General features: G+C 39.3%; 1 pseudogene; it reads left to right on the forward strand.

Annotated features, from left to right (window-relative positions):
- The first annotated feature begins 919 nt into the window (after positions 1 to 919).
- LOC135209771 (protein dopey-1 homolog) overlaps positions 920 to 14,437 on the forward strand; it is an 85,175-nt pseudogene continuing 71,657 nt past the window's right edge.

Here is a 14,437-nt window from a genome sequence, read left to right on the forward strand (position 1 = left end):
CAGATGAAACAGGATTTGGAGTACTGTGTAAACCCCAGTTTAGTGTGGTGTGCCTAAACCAAACAACACAGCGCTCTGGCGTAGCGCTACCCCTATGAAGTTGTTACCGGCAAAGTTACATTTTTCCCGTTCGTTGCAACACACATTATCAGCAGGTTATTGATTATATATTGAACCTGGCGCACATTGTGTTACTGCTAAGAAGCAGAACCATTTACACCCAGAAACGTGCAACTGAGGCCCAGTTAATCTTTGCCGTGCTGAGTGACAATATAACTGATGGAAAATCTTTGTAACTAAGGACATTCCTATAGGATTTATTGCCTAATGCTTATCAGTCTCAGTTCGCGCTCGAAGGCATATGCCTCGTTAGAGAAGGGGGACTATCCTTTGAGTGATTTGAAACAGAGACATTGTAAATCTTATCATACAGAATTATCATGTCACTATTTCCAAGATTTTCAAAGGAGACACAGTCAAAGAAAAGGAACGGGCAGCGATTTTTTCTGGGACAATGAAACGCAGTAAGTAGTAATGTTTTTTATTTATTTACTTTTTTAAGTTGTTTAGCTTCCGCTTAGCTGCCGATATATACGTTAGTATGTGATTCAAGTCAAAGTTGAAGTTGCTTGGTGTCAGTTCTTCACTACCTCAAGGCTACCTATGCTAACGTTCAAATGGATTACCGAGACGTTGTAGATAATGACATTGGGATAGCTGAAAAGGTGAACAGCATAATGATCATCTATTCATGATCCCTTGTATCAGTTACAACTTTCATGATATTATTTGAGCATTAATATTAACAACTATGAAATAAATAAAAATTAAGCTTAGATAATAATGCTAGGCTTTACTGGTGTTACAAAGAAGATCAACATAATTAACGATCCCTAAATTTATGACGTCATATTCCAGCTGACAGCTGTAAATTGTAAACAAGAACCTACAAGCGATAGAAAGATAGTTTACCGTGGCAATATGCTAGGTGAGTACTTAAGGGTTTGTAATGTAAACGGGGTTAAAGTGATATGTTTAATAAGCTTTCATTTATCAACAAAGATGATCAGAGTTCGCAGAGTTTTAGTTTAAGATTTGCTTTCCTGCCTAGGAAGTGTGACCAATAAACCCGTGGCTTAGGTAGGCCCGACTAAGCTGACGTAGCCCAGCCTAGCCAAGGATAGGTTATCCTAATCGTATGTTACTCCTGAGATAAAGTAATCAAGAAAAAAACAAGACACCAAAGTTAATGCCATTGAAATGGAATGAGAAATTACTAATGGTCAGTGTTTACTTTGGCCTTCAGGCTAGCTACCATAATCTTATTCTTAGGTGAAAATGATTTTCCTGTTTTTGGTCAGTGCATTCTACAAAAGAGATCTGCACATACTAGTATTTATTGTTTATCGGTAAGATATTTTGACCGAACAATTGAAAATAATAATGGATAGCTATACCACCTACCTAGTACAGGTGAGGTACCTACTAGGGTAGATCACCATGGCAGGCCAACCAGGCCACCTACATTCAACGCTTGCCAAACCACTCCCAAAAAGTAAAAAAAGCATATAAAAACGCTCCTGACACCCGAGATGGGCATCAGTCGCGACTTGTTGTTGGTGAGAAACGGAGCTAAGACCTCTACTCTCCTTTCGAAGTAAGTAGTTTCTCCAAAGTTAGAAATTAAGGCCAAATTTGAAGATTTAAACAGAGGGTACTGAAAATGGCGCCCACGTCAGTGGAAATCTCACCAAAACGCTTTAGAATTTTTACTTACAACAAATAAAAAGTTTCGAAGATTGACGCCATCTCGATGTTTACGGAGTCGCTTGTGTCAACAAACTTTCCATTTCCTGTGATAAATCCGCACACCACTTGTACCCACAGACGCTGAGGGCACTTTTATCAACAACAATCGAAAAAGCACGATTATTTCTACCAACAAACAAAAAGCCAGTAGAGTAAAACAGCTGTTTTGGTTAGAAGATGACGAGAAGCGTGCTCTTAGCTAATTTTTAAATAAGTAGTAAAACATCAATATTTTACATATTTATGATGATTAATTTGAAAATATTCGTTATTGAAAAAGTAACTCGACTCTGACTCAAATTTAAGAATTATTTTTTCTAATTAGAAACGTTTCTTTTAAGTTCTGTATTATGACGTCACGACATCTTGACTTTCGTACCTATTGTAAATAATTGCTATACTCAACTGTCATTGCAGAACAGTTTACCAGTTATTCATGCAGATTTAGTTATCAGCTATACATGTAATTGTTATAATTGTAATGCGCATATATATCTTTATTATTTTTTACTTTTTGGATATATGAAGATGTTTTACTGCTGGATTATCGCCGTAGTGTGACGCAATCGTTTTCGGTCCATGGGCCTCTGTCTGTTTTCGCACCATAAGAAATTATGGGGCCGAATTTGCAATGACCAGAAAGTCGTTAAAAAGAGGAAAGTTAGCATTGAGGGGCATATGTTTTGACTGAGAAAAATACAAATTTATTCAATAGCTAGCTTGTATAAAAATACTTGGTTATAAAACTTGATTGACAACTAAGCAGCATGTCTACTATGGGTTTCAGAGACAGTGCAAGCACGTTTTTGGGCAATACCTATTTCTGTAACGAACACTCGTAACAGAACGAGATTTTGCTATAGTGCATTACACCCAGTGCCGTAATTTATAAGGGTATCGTGAATCACTAATCGTAAAGAATAACGACACTTGTCCTTGTACCAAGAGACAAAAACTCCATTATGCAGAAATGGATACGAACACGCGTATAAAGCTCCGCCTACCCTCTCCCCTCCCCCCCCCTCCACCGCCAGCCCTCCCTTTTCTTCTTCGTTCCTCCGCCTTCTTTCTCTCTCTCTCTCTCTCTCTCTCTCTCTCTCTCTCTCTCTCTCTCTCTCTCTCTCTCTCTCTCTCTCTCTCTCTGTTGCCATTCGGTATGTGTTGACCCTCCAAACTGGGTATAAGACTACACACAAAACGTTGAAATTGGTGAAATAGGCTATGTATTGGAAGTATATATACATAAATATTAAAGCAATTTTATCATTATTGCATTACTATGACAACTAGAATTCATGGAAACAGTTTATAATAATGAACGGCGTATGTGTGAAGCCTCCACTAAGTGGCAACGATGATTTTGCCATTCTTAGCATGCAACATTAAAGCATGCAAACATTAAAGGTTACATTTATTTCTGGCATACGATTATTATTAGAATTCAAATACTAATAAAGACTGAAATCAATGAAAAGTGCTTAGCAAAACAAAAAGCAAAAAAAAAAAAAAACGTAGTCGTTCCTCTATGCACTTTTCCGTATTCGTTCCTCTATGGTTTTCGGCCAGCCAGGTGTACAAAAACGTTAGAAACATTTGATTTTATCTACTTTAGAAATATCTGTAATTTTTCGGGGTAATTTGGTTGCAAAAAAGGGATAATATACATGAATTAAATCAAAACAATTTTTAAATAAAGTATATTTAAACTAAATAACGAGTAAAGTAAACAGTTTAGGGAATAAAACTTTGCAGTTTCGTCGTCTGCTGTTCGTAATTGTGTTTTATGGCGCGCGCGCTTAGAAACCAGGAACAGCAATGGGTTTAAATGTGCAATGTGGAGTGAACTGAGACCAAAATGTGTATAATAACAATCAAATAAGCACTGTGGAGTTTCAGTTGTGATGGCAGTAAGGATAAAAAACCGCTGATTACAAGGTGTAAGAATGAATCAGTTCAAACATAACCCGGGAATAACAAGTTTCATACTTTCACTAATATAGGCAACAAAATGTTGTTTTATTGTGCTGATTACAACTGCAATCTTGAGTAAGATCAATAAACGTTACATATATACGCTAACATTGTTCAAATGAGTGCTGGGAAGGCTGGGGAAAGATGGTGGCCGTCACTGATGAGAACCGTCCATGCAAAACGCAGCCGCCATATTGGGATTTTCAAACTGCCTTGAAAACATATTTTACGAAGAGCTCACATGCTTTATTTTAGTTCGTATGGGGCCTTTTCATACATCACATTATGTTTGACGAAACTTCAGTCCTTTTAATGGTATGCTTAGAGTTGCAATTGTATTCTTGTTTCACCAATTAAATATCGAGTGAATAAGACCCGTACACCGTGATGAGGGTTGGCCTGCCGTGATGTTCTACCCTAGTTTGAGAAATTTGCTGTCGATTGTGTGCTTTTGCGTTCTGAGAAATTTTCTGTCCTTTGTTTGTGTTTTTTTGCATTCATCCCCGCCCCGAGAAGCTACCACTAGCTAAACAAACATAGTAGATAGACTGTTGGTTTTTAGACATAGTGGAATTCCCGCCCATTAGCTTGATCTTAGAATTTTGTTGTGGCTCAGTGGAAAAGCTGAGTTTTTGCATATTACTACTACTTATTTTACTGTAAGCCATTTTTCATTGTCATTTTAAGTTTCCCTATTGTGTAGTACGAAAGTACATATTGCAAGTAGTTAATCTTTCACAAATCACAAATTAGGATAAAACACCATGTGGAATGGCCAACTCACCGACTATCACGGCTAGGCCACCCTCCGAAAAAGTACTTTTAACGCTCCTGACACCGGAGTGGTCATCAGTCACAAGTTGTTGGTGAGAGAGGAGCTAAAGACCTCTACTCTCCTTTCGAAGTAAGTGTTTTCTCTAAAGTTAGAAATTAAGGCCATATTTTAAGATTTAAGCAGAGGTAATGAAAAGGTGCCAACGCAGGCCCACAACACCAAAATGCTTTCAAAATTTTTACTTATGATTAAAAAACTTTAGAAGATTGACGCCATCTCGATGTTTTTGCGGAGTCGTTTGTGTCAACAAACTTCCCATTTCCTGTGCTAAATCCGCACACCACTTGTACCCATAGACACTGGGGCACTTTCATCACAACAATCGTTAACACGGTCCGTGCCACGATGTTTTTAAGGAAACTACGGTTTTTGGTAGAAGACGGCGACGAAGCGTGCACTAGGTAATTATTTAAATAATTAGTAAAACATCAATATTTTACATATTTATGATGATTAATTTGAAAATCATTCGTTATTGAAAAAGTACAGTGGTACCTCGAGATACGAAATTAATCCGTTCCGAGACGGCCTTCGTATATGAGTTTTTCGTATTTTGGAACACATTTTACATGTAAAATGGCTCAATCCGTTCCAAGCCCTCCAAAAACACCCCAGTAAATTATATTCCAGGCCTAAAACACATGTTCTAGGGTTACGACGGAAGAAATATGTCTCCAAAAAGGCAAAATACTGTACATACTTGAGTAATATTCAACTGCATGTAATGTTCACACCCATTTTTACTGCTATATTAGGACTTTAGCACATGTCCCCTATGCAATAAGCCTAGCCTATGTAGCGGTTGCTACTGTAGCCTAGTCTATGATTCTGACATCTAAACCTAAGAGCTAAAAGCTTAGAATATGCCAATAAAATGTATAAATAATCAGTATGTACTCATTTCAAAATCTTATTAATTAATTCATTATCTATAATACACAAACAAAGAAAAAACAACAAACCTTCCAATCGATTGTTTACATTCTTACGAGTATCGAACGAGCGCCAAGCAATCATTTTTCCTAGCACACAGTAAGCCATAAATTGTCATTAATATCTCTCTTCAACTAATGAAACCACCAAACAGTATAATAACCATTCATTTCTATTCTTTTATCTTTATTCTATCTTTACCTAATGGAGATACCGAGTTACTGACAGCTGTAATGAAACATACGTAATACGTAACATAATAATAAAAACAGAAGAAGAATTCTATATCCTATTTGTTGGCAGATAGATTTATTTTATATTTTCTGATATCTAATTCACAAGTTTTTTATTAAATGTATTGCATGTACTCATTTCAAATAATTATTAAGTAACCATTAACTATAATAAACAAACAAAAAAAAAAGCTTCCAAACGTCTGTTTACATCCAGCACTTACTAGTATCGAACGATCGCCAAGCAATCACTTTTACACAGTAAGCCATAAATTTTCATTATCTCTCTTCAACTACTGAAACTACCAAACAGTATGATAAACCATTCATTCTATTCTTTATTCTATCTTACCTAATGTTTTTTTTTTTTATTAAATGTATTGCATGAATAAGTTTTTCAATTTACAGCAACCTTTTACCAATAGAATACTTAAAGCACAAGGGTAGATGCTGACCGCAAATAGGAGAGCAGGACCTTATGGGGTGACTAGCATCAGGAACCAATGGGAGAGTGGGAGGATGGTGGCGAGTTTACTCAGTTGGCGGCGCGGGAGTTTTAAAATTGTTCTCGGTGGTCCGGGCGAATCTCGGGACTTTACAGCAACAACCTTTCGTATCTTGAAAACTTTTCGTATGTAGAGCAGTAAATTTTTTGCATTGGCTTTCGTATCTCGAGTTTTTCGTAAGTAGAGCCTTTCGTATCTCGAGGTACTACTGTAACTCAATTCCTGACTCAAATTTAAGTGATTATTTTTCGGAATTAGAACTTTTTTTAAAGTCCTGTCACGACATCTTGACTTTCGTACCAATTGTAAATGAATTGCTATACTGCAACTTTCTTGCAGAACATTTACCAGTTATTCATGTAGATTATTATCAGCTATTCATGTAATTGTTATAATCGTAATGCGCATATATCTTAATTATTTACTTTTTTGGATATATGAAGATGTTTTACTGCCGGATTACCGCTGTAGTGTGACGCAATCGCTTTCGCTCCCTGGGCCTCCGTCTGTTTTCACACCATAAGAAATTAGATACTTGATTACAAAAACTTGATTGACAACTAAGCAGCATCCTAGTATGGGTTTCAGAGACAGTGCAAGCACGTTTTTGGCAATATTTCTGTAACACTCGTATCAGAACGAGATTTTGCTAGAGTGTATTATTTCATCTGCATTTTATTTCACATGGAATTCACTGTTGCCAGTTGGTATGTGTTCACCCTCCAAACTGGGTATAAGAACTTACACAAAACATGGAAATTGGTGTGAAATTAGCCTAGGTTATTGGAAGTATATACAGGCAGTCCCTGGGTTACAATGGGGTTCCGTTCTTGAGACGCGTTGTAAGCCGAAATCGTCGTAAGCTGGAACATTGTCAAAATCCTAAGAAAACCCTTACTTTTTAATGCTTGGGTGCATTGAAAACTATGTAAACTGCATTTTTATGGCATTTTTCATCAAAAAACCTTCAAATATTGATTATTTTGCATTTTTGGTGTCATATTTCATCTGCCAGATGAGCCTTGCAGGTGTCGTAACCTTGGAACATGCGTCGTAACCCTGGAAATGCATCGTAACCCTGGAAATAATGTCTGATAGATATAATTGAAAATGTAGTAACCTCGGAACGTCGTAAGCCGAGACCATTGTAACCCAACCCGGGGACTGCCTGTATACATAAATGTTGAAGCAATTTATCATTATTGCATTACTATAGCAACTAGAATTCATGAAAACAGTTTATGATAATGCATCGACATATGTGTGAAGCTCCACTAATGTGGCAACGGTAATTTTGCCATTCTTAGCATGTAAACATTAAAGGTTACATTTATTTTCTGGCATACAGGTTATTAAAAAAAAATCAAATATTAATATATACTTAAATCAATGAAAAGTGCTAGCAAAAAAAAAAAAAATTATGATCCACTAATCCGTCATCTGCTCCACAATGGTTTTTTCGGGGCAGCCAGATGTATGACAAGGTTAGAAACATTGGATTGTATCTATTTTAGAAATATCTGTAATTTTTCGGGGTAATTTGGTTGCAAAAAAGGGAAAATAGACATGAATTGAATAAACATTTTGAAGTAACAAGTAAAGTTAAATTAAATAATGAGTAAAGTAAACAATTAAGGGAATAAAGCTTTGCACCTCATAAAACAGTGTCGTCGTCTGCTGCTCGTAACTGTGTTTGTGGAGTGAGCGCTTAGGAACCAGGAACAGCAACGGGTTCAAGTGCAATTTGAAGTGGATTAAGACTCCTAATAATGTGTATAATTACAATCAAATAAGCACTGTGGAGTTTCAGTTGTGATGGCAGTAAAGATAAAACCACCGATTACAAGGTAAAAATGAATTCAGTTCAAACCATGACCCCTTGGTAATGAAAAGTTTCATACTTTCACTAATATAGGTAACAAAATGTTGTTTTATTGTGCTGATTACAACTGCAATCTTGAGCAAGATCAATAAACGTTACGTATGTATGCTAACATTGTCAAATGAGTGCTGGGTGAGGCTGGGAAAAGATGGTGGATTGTCTGTGTTAGACCGTTCCAGCCTGACAATAGCCGCCATATTGGATTTCAAACCTGCCTTGAAAACATATTTTACGAAGAGCGTCACATGCTTATTTTAGTTCGTATGGGGCTTTCATATATCATATAGTGTTGACGAAACTTCAATCTTTTGAATGGTATACTTAAAGTTGTAATTGTATTCTTGTTTCACCAATTAAATATTGAGTGAATAGTAAAGACCTGGCCAGCGTGATGAAGAGGATCGTCCGTGATTGTTCACCCTATGTTTTTTAGTACCAAAAGTCCTTCTCAGATTGTTTCTAAGTTGTTTTGTTTAAGGTAACACTGTTAGGGGAAGTTAGCCAGGTCCTGTTTGGATATTCTTTTGAGTGCATCATAGTAAAGGAGGGATTGCTTATCTTGAGTGTATTCTGTTATTTTCCCTCAACTGTTGGTACATGGGAAAATTCTGAAACTTGAATAATTGTTTCGTTGCTATTTTCACAAATTATGTAGGAGTGTGGGTAATCAGGCATTACTTGAAAAAGCCAGTTTTCAGTTTGCACCATTGGATTAGTTGTGTTCTTCGTAGATCTATATTACTATTCTCCTGCGGCGGCCTAGATTATGGCAGTTGCGGTTTTTCTATGCAGTTTTACTTCCTGAAAAACAAGAATTTTAAGTATTATTTATTCGGACGCTGTAATTAACCACAGAATTTTATAATATTTAATTCGGATGACGTAATTAAACCCCCAGGGGTTCATACTAAACACGGCAAAATAGGTACATTTGATGCCCCGACAATTCCTGGTGGGTTTTGTAGTCACGGAGACAAACGATGCGGAATGCTTATACGTATAGAAATACCTGTTCTTGCTCTGCTGATTAATTGGGTGCCTTGCTAAATTCCACACTGAATTATTTCTTCACCCTCACACAGACGCCCATGTTTACTTTCTGGAACATGTATACCATCATCTTATAGTGTCTTAAGTGCATTCTTCCATGAGGGACTGGTGCCAAATATTGATGAAAATGTTTTAAAAAGTCGATCTTAAATGCAAATAAAAAAACATTAATTCTCTAATGTATAATACGTACTACTCGTTTTTTCTCCAGATATTGTTTACACACTCCTAAGCTATTGAATGAGATTTAGTTTAGTTCTCTATCTCTAATACCTTTAAAGCAGTAGCAGCACCTCAGCGGTGTGGTTGGTATGGTATTGTCGTCCCACCTCGGTGGTCACGGGTTCGATTCTTGGCCATTCCATTGAGGAGTGAGAGATGTGTATTTCTGGTGATAGAAGTTCACTCTCGACTGGTTCGGAAGTCGTGTAAAGCCGTTGGTCCCGTTGCTGAATAACCACTGGTTCTCCATGCAACGTAAAAAACACCATACAAGCAAGCTTAAAGCAGTAGCCGTTTTTACAGAGGCATACTCAAATACCTTTATTCTTTTTATTTTTATCTATTGCAGATTTTGCATTCAGTAGTTAGGAGCAGAGTCTAGATGGAATAGTGTCTTTCAATATAATTTTCAGTTAGTTATAGGTGTTTTTGTATCCCAAGTCAATATTTTAGCAGTCCCTTAAATTATAGGAAAGAATGGCATAGGCCTACATGGCATTACAGAGCTACAGGGAAACTTGTCTTGGGCCTTAAGTCTTTGTAAACTAACAGTGTTGTGAATCAATCAAGTCTTTGTGAGCAAATAGTGTTGTCGATCCTTTGTGTTGCTGTAGTCATGCCTTCCAGAGCCTAAGTTATGTTCAATGGCCTTTAGGTGTAGAGAAGTCCAAACTTTGCTACTGGGTCTTGCCAGCTGAGGGAGCATAGACCTAAGAGTAATGAGATCTTTCGTATCTTTAATAAAAAGATTGCTACTGCTTTCAGAAGATTAGTTAGACTTGCAAGTTTTTTCTTGTGTTTGGAGGAAGGCCAACATAGATTTTTGAGAAGCTGGTCTCTTAGAGTTTTTTGTAGGTTTAAAAAATGCAAGATGATAACCTTGGGCTACCAGTATTGCAGTTTATGTTTTGTATAGATACTTGGCATGCAATCTTGTCAATATCTACCTCCTTGCAGAGTGTTCTTGTTGAGGTTGTAGATCAGTCAAGATTTTTGTGCAGCCTTTGACTGTGTGAATCATGGAGCTGTTATCTACAGGTTAAGATTATGGGGAACTGGTGGATCTTATTAATATTTAAAGTTTAATTTATAATAGGCAGAACTTAAGAGTGGGTTGATGGCCAGTATAGTAGGTAGTTTTAGTATTTTTATGTCAGGTGTTACTCAAGGTAGTGTTCTTTGACCTTTGCTCTTTATTATCAATACTGATGCTAATCTTCTAGCTGTTATTCCTTCTCCGTGCTTGGGTCTGTGATGCAGAATCCTTGAGATCTAGCATGTAACCATGAGTGGAGTTGGCTTCCATGAACCTTAACCCTTCAAAAACTCAAAGTATGATAGTTAGTTGGTCCAGAGCACTGATGCCTTTGCATCCTGATTTAGATTTTAATGTTTGATTTTAAATGTCTGTACAGTCAACCCCTGAGCTTCTCAGGGGATAGGGACCACAACCCCCCCCGGCAAATAGCTAAATCCGCCAATACTTGACACCCCACTAAAAATTCTTGTAACCACATATTTTTCTATAAACCTTATATGCCTGTTATTCGCTGAAAATTTGCCTATTTGCAGTATTTTTCGCTGAGAAATACTTACAAATTACTTTATTTTCATATCATTTTCATGAATAAATGCACTTTTTGTGATAGAACTATAAAATACTCGGGTATAAGCATTTTTAGAGTTTTTGTGTGTTTTAACTCTTAAAATAGGCAGTTCTAAAAGTTTTTAGAAGGGTTTTAAGTATTTGCGGTTTTTAGCTATTCGCGGGGGCCTTCTGGTACCCGGTACCCATCCCCCACAGGGGTGCTACAGTATTGGTTTTATTTTTCATTCCTTCATACAGTACTGTTATTTATTCATTTATTACCATTTCTATGACTTGTCTTTCTCCCTCTCTGCAGGCTGATATCCCTTCGAAAACCTCATAGATTTATTGTCTGTTGACTCTCCATTAGGTTGGTCAGCTGGAGATTTAAAGTAAGAAAAGAATATAGTCCCACTTTACTGTTTTGGTGAAGGTGATCCATGCTGCTTACCAGTTTTGGTGAAGGTGATCCATGCTGCTTACCAGTTTTGGTGAAGGTGATCCATGCTGCTTACCAGTTTTGGTGAAGGTGATCCATGCTGCTTACCAGTTTTGGTGAAGGTGATCCATGCTGCTTACCAGTTTTGGTGAAGGTGATCCATGCTGCTTACCAGTTTTGGTGAAGGTGATCCATGCTGCTTACCAGTTTGGTGAAGGTGATCCATGCTGCTTACCAGTTTTTGGTGAAGGTGATCCATGCTGCTTACCAGTTTTGTTGAAGGTGATCCATGCCGCTTACCTTAGATAGGGATGTTTATTTACATGAAAAAAATAGGGATGTTCCATTACATGGAAAAGAATTGCTAATTTAATGTATGACACTTACCTGGCAGGTATATATATAGCTATATTCTCTGTTCCACCTGGCAAGAAATTTTCAAAACTCGCGGCAATCGCTAGTAACCTATTAGTAGTTCAGGCAACCACCACCCCCGCCCCGTACCGTGGCGCTAGCGCTAGGAACCGTTCCACAATTGGGCAGATTTTTCTATGCCAGCCGAACCGGCAACATTGTGGTGGTTCCTGCTAGAATTTTCATTCTCGTTGCTGACTGATCTTGGATTTTGGTATTGTACTCGGAAACGTTAGCTTGGCATTCGCTTTGGATTGTTCTTTAAGATGTCTGACTCTGGAAGTATGTTTTGAGTGTGTGTAAAAGAGGGGTGTAAGGTAAGACTGCCGAAAGCTTCGGTCGACCCTCATACCGTTTGTAAGAAATGTAGGGAGAATGTGTGTACTTGGGAGAATAGATGCATTGAATGTGAGAATTTATCAGAGAAGGAATGGAAGGTCCCCTTTTGTATACGGTTGAGAGACTGGAGAAAGATCGTGTAAGGAGATCTGTTTTCTCGTAGTGAGAAGTCAAATTCTTCGAGTAAAAGGAGTGATTGTATTTCCTCTCCAGCTCCTTTCTAATGTAGAATTGGTAGTTCCTTCTCCCCAGGTTATCTCCTGCGCCCGCTGCTGTATCGGAGGAGAACGAACGATACAAATATTGTGAAAGTGTTCGCTGCCCTTGCGTCCATGGGCGACCAGATACAGCGACTTACAGACAAAGTTAGTGCTTTCGATGTCAGTGAAAGTGTAGTGGAGGGTGGCGTCTGATCGTCTCTCTCGTGCTCCTAGACCTAGACCTCTGTCAAGCTCCCAGACCCAAGGGAGAAGGCATGTCGACAGTCGAAGGGAGGCGAGAGAGGTTTTGACACGGTCAGGCGTCCCTTCGAACAGTCCTGTTGCTAGTTCCCAGGCTGTTGCAGTTCGCGCAGAAAAGGCGTAACTGGGGAAGTGTGCGTCCTCGGAAGGTTCGACTTCCGAGCGAGAACGTCGTATGCATTGGTGTCTCGCCCACTCAAGAGGACGTACAGGACATCAACTGCTCTCGAGAGACAGGTGCAAGATAGTGAGGCTTGGAGTAGTCCTGAGGTGTTGTCATCCTCGGAAGACGGGGAAGCAGTACCGATCAAGAGGAAAGGATTTTTCGTACTAGAGTAGGACGCAAATCGCACTGGCGATATACGTCCGTCTCGCATGGTATTTGCCCTTGGGAGAATCGCCTCCATCTTCTTATGGATCCTCCCCTCGTATTTTCTCCGTCGGTAGAGTACAAGATCGCTCTCCTTTAGGTCGCAGTCCAGCTCGTAATCCTCATCCTTCGTCGTCTACCATTCAGGAGGATGGTACGAAGCATTTCTTACGGGAAATGCAGTCCAAGTTGGCAGTGTTGGTGAAGTCTTGGGATGCTCCTGAACAAGCATCTCGAGGCGTAAGGACGATTTTCCTTCCCATTAAGTCTTTTCGAAGGAAGACAAGGACGCGTTCGCCGAGGACGCAGGGCGCACTGGCGCTAGGAGGAAAATAGTGTCGGAAGAAGCAGGACGCAAACGTCAGGACGCGGGGACCAATGTGGACGCAGGACGCAGGCGGCAGGAAGCAGGCGTGTCTACGATGGACGCAGGACGCATGGCGGCAGGACATCGAGAGGCGGCAGGACGCAGACGCATCGGTAGCCGCCATTGAACGCAGGCGGCCAAGACAGCGGAGGCGCAGGACGCCGATGCCTTGCGACCGCAGGACGCAGGCGGCAGGACCTAGTCCGTCAACGAAGCGTCAATACGACGACGACTTGCAAGATATTTCTTCAGCAGAAGAAGAGTTGGAAGTAATTGAAGAAAAGAATACAGAACCTTCTTCAGATTATAAGGTTCTGATTCACGTCTTATTGCTGTTTGTTTTTGAGGGGGAATTTAAACCGACAGCTCCGTTATCCCCCTTATCACAGTTTTCCAAGACTAGGACTCCAAAGAAGTCCTCCTTCCTGAAAATGACGATGTCATTTCGGCAAAGAAGGCCCTTCAACGGGTGAATGACTGGATGAAGGACAAGAAAGAAGCGGGAAAATACTCGTTTGTTTTTCCTCCAGCTAAGTTAGCTTCTAAATCAGGAGTATGGTACGCTACTGGAGAAAGTCTAGGCCTGGGAGTACCTGCCTCCTCCCAGGGGGACTTCTCCAGTATTGTGGACAGCTCACGCAGACAGGCGTTACAGTCGGCCAAGGTCTGGTGGACGTCCTCGGAATTTGACCATCTATTTAAAGGGATTTTTAGGACTTTCGAAGTCTTTAATTTCTTGGATTGGTCTTTGGGAGCGCTAGCGAATTCCATAGGAGAAGAGGATTCGCAGGACCTTAGAAAACAGCTAAGAGCATTATGTCCTGCATGGATAAGGCTCTTAGAGACGGAACGAATGAGCTGGCTTCGTTATTCACAGCAGGAGTGCTTAAGAAGAGATCGCTGTTGTGTTCGTTCGCCTCAAAAGGAGTTTCTAACTCTCAGAAATCGGAGTTATGTCTCTCCCTTTCGAAACAGCTGTTTCCTTTCATAGGTGATTAGGGATATAGCTCTATCCCTT

This window comes from Macrobrachium nipponense, chromosome 38 (genome assembly GCF_015104395.2).
Source record: "Macrobrachium nipponense isolate FS-2020 chromosome 38, ASM1510439v2, whole genome shotgun sequence".
Lineage (NCBI taxonomy): Eukaryota > Metazoa > Arthropoda > Malacostraca > Decapoda > Palaemonidae > Macrobrachium > Macrobrachium nipponense.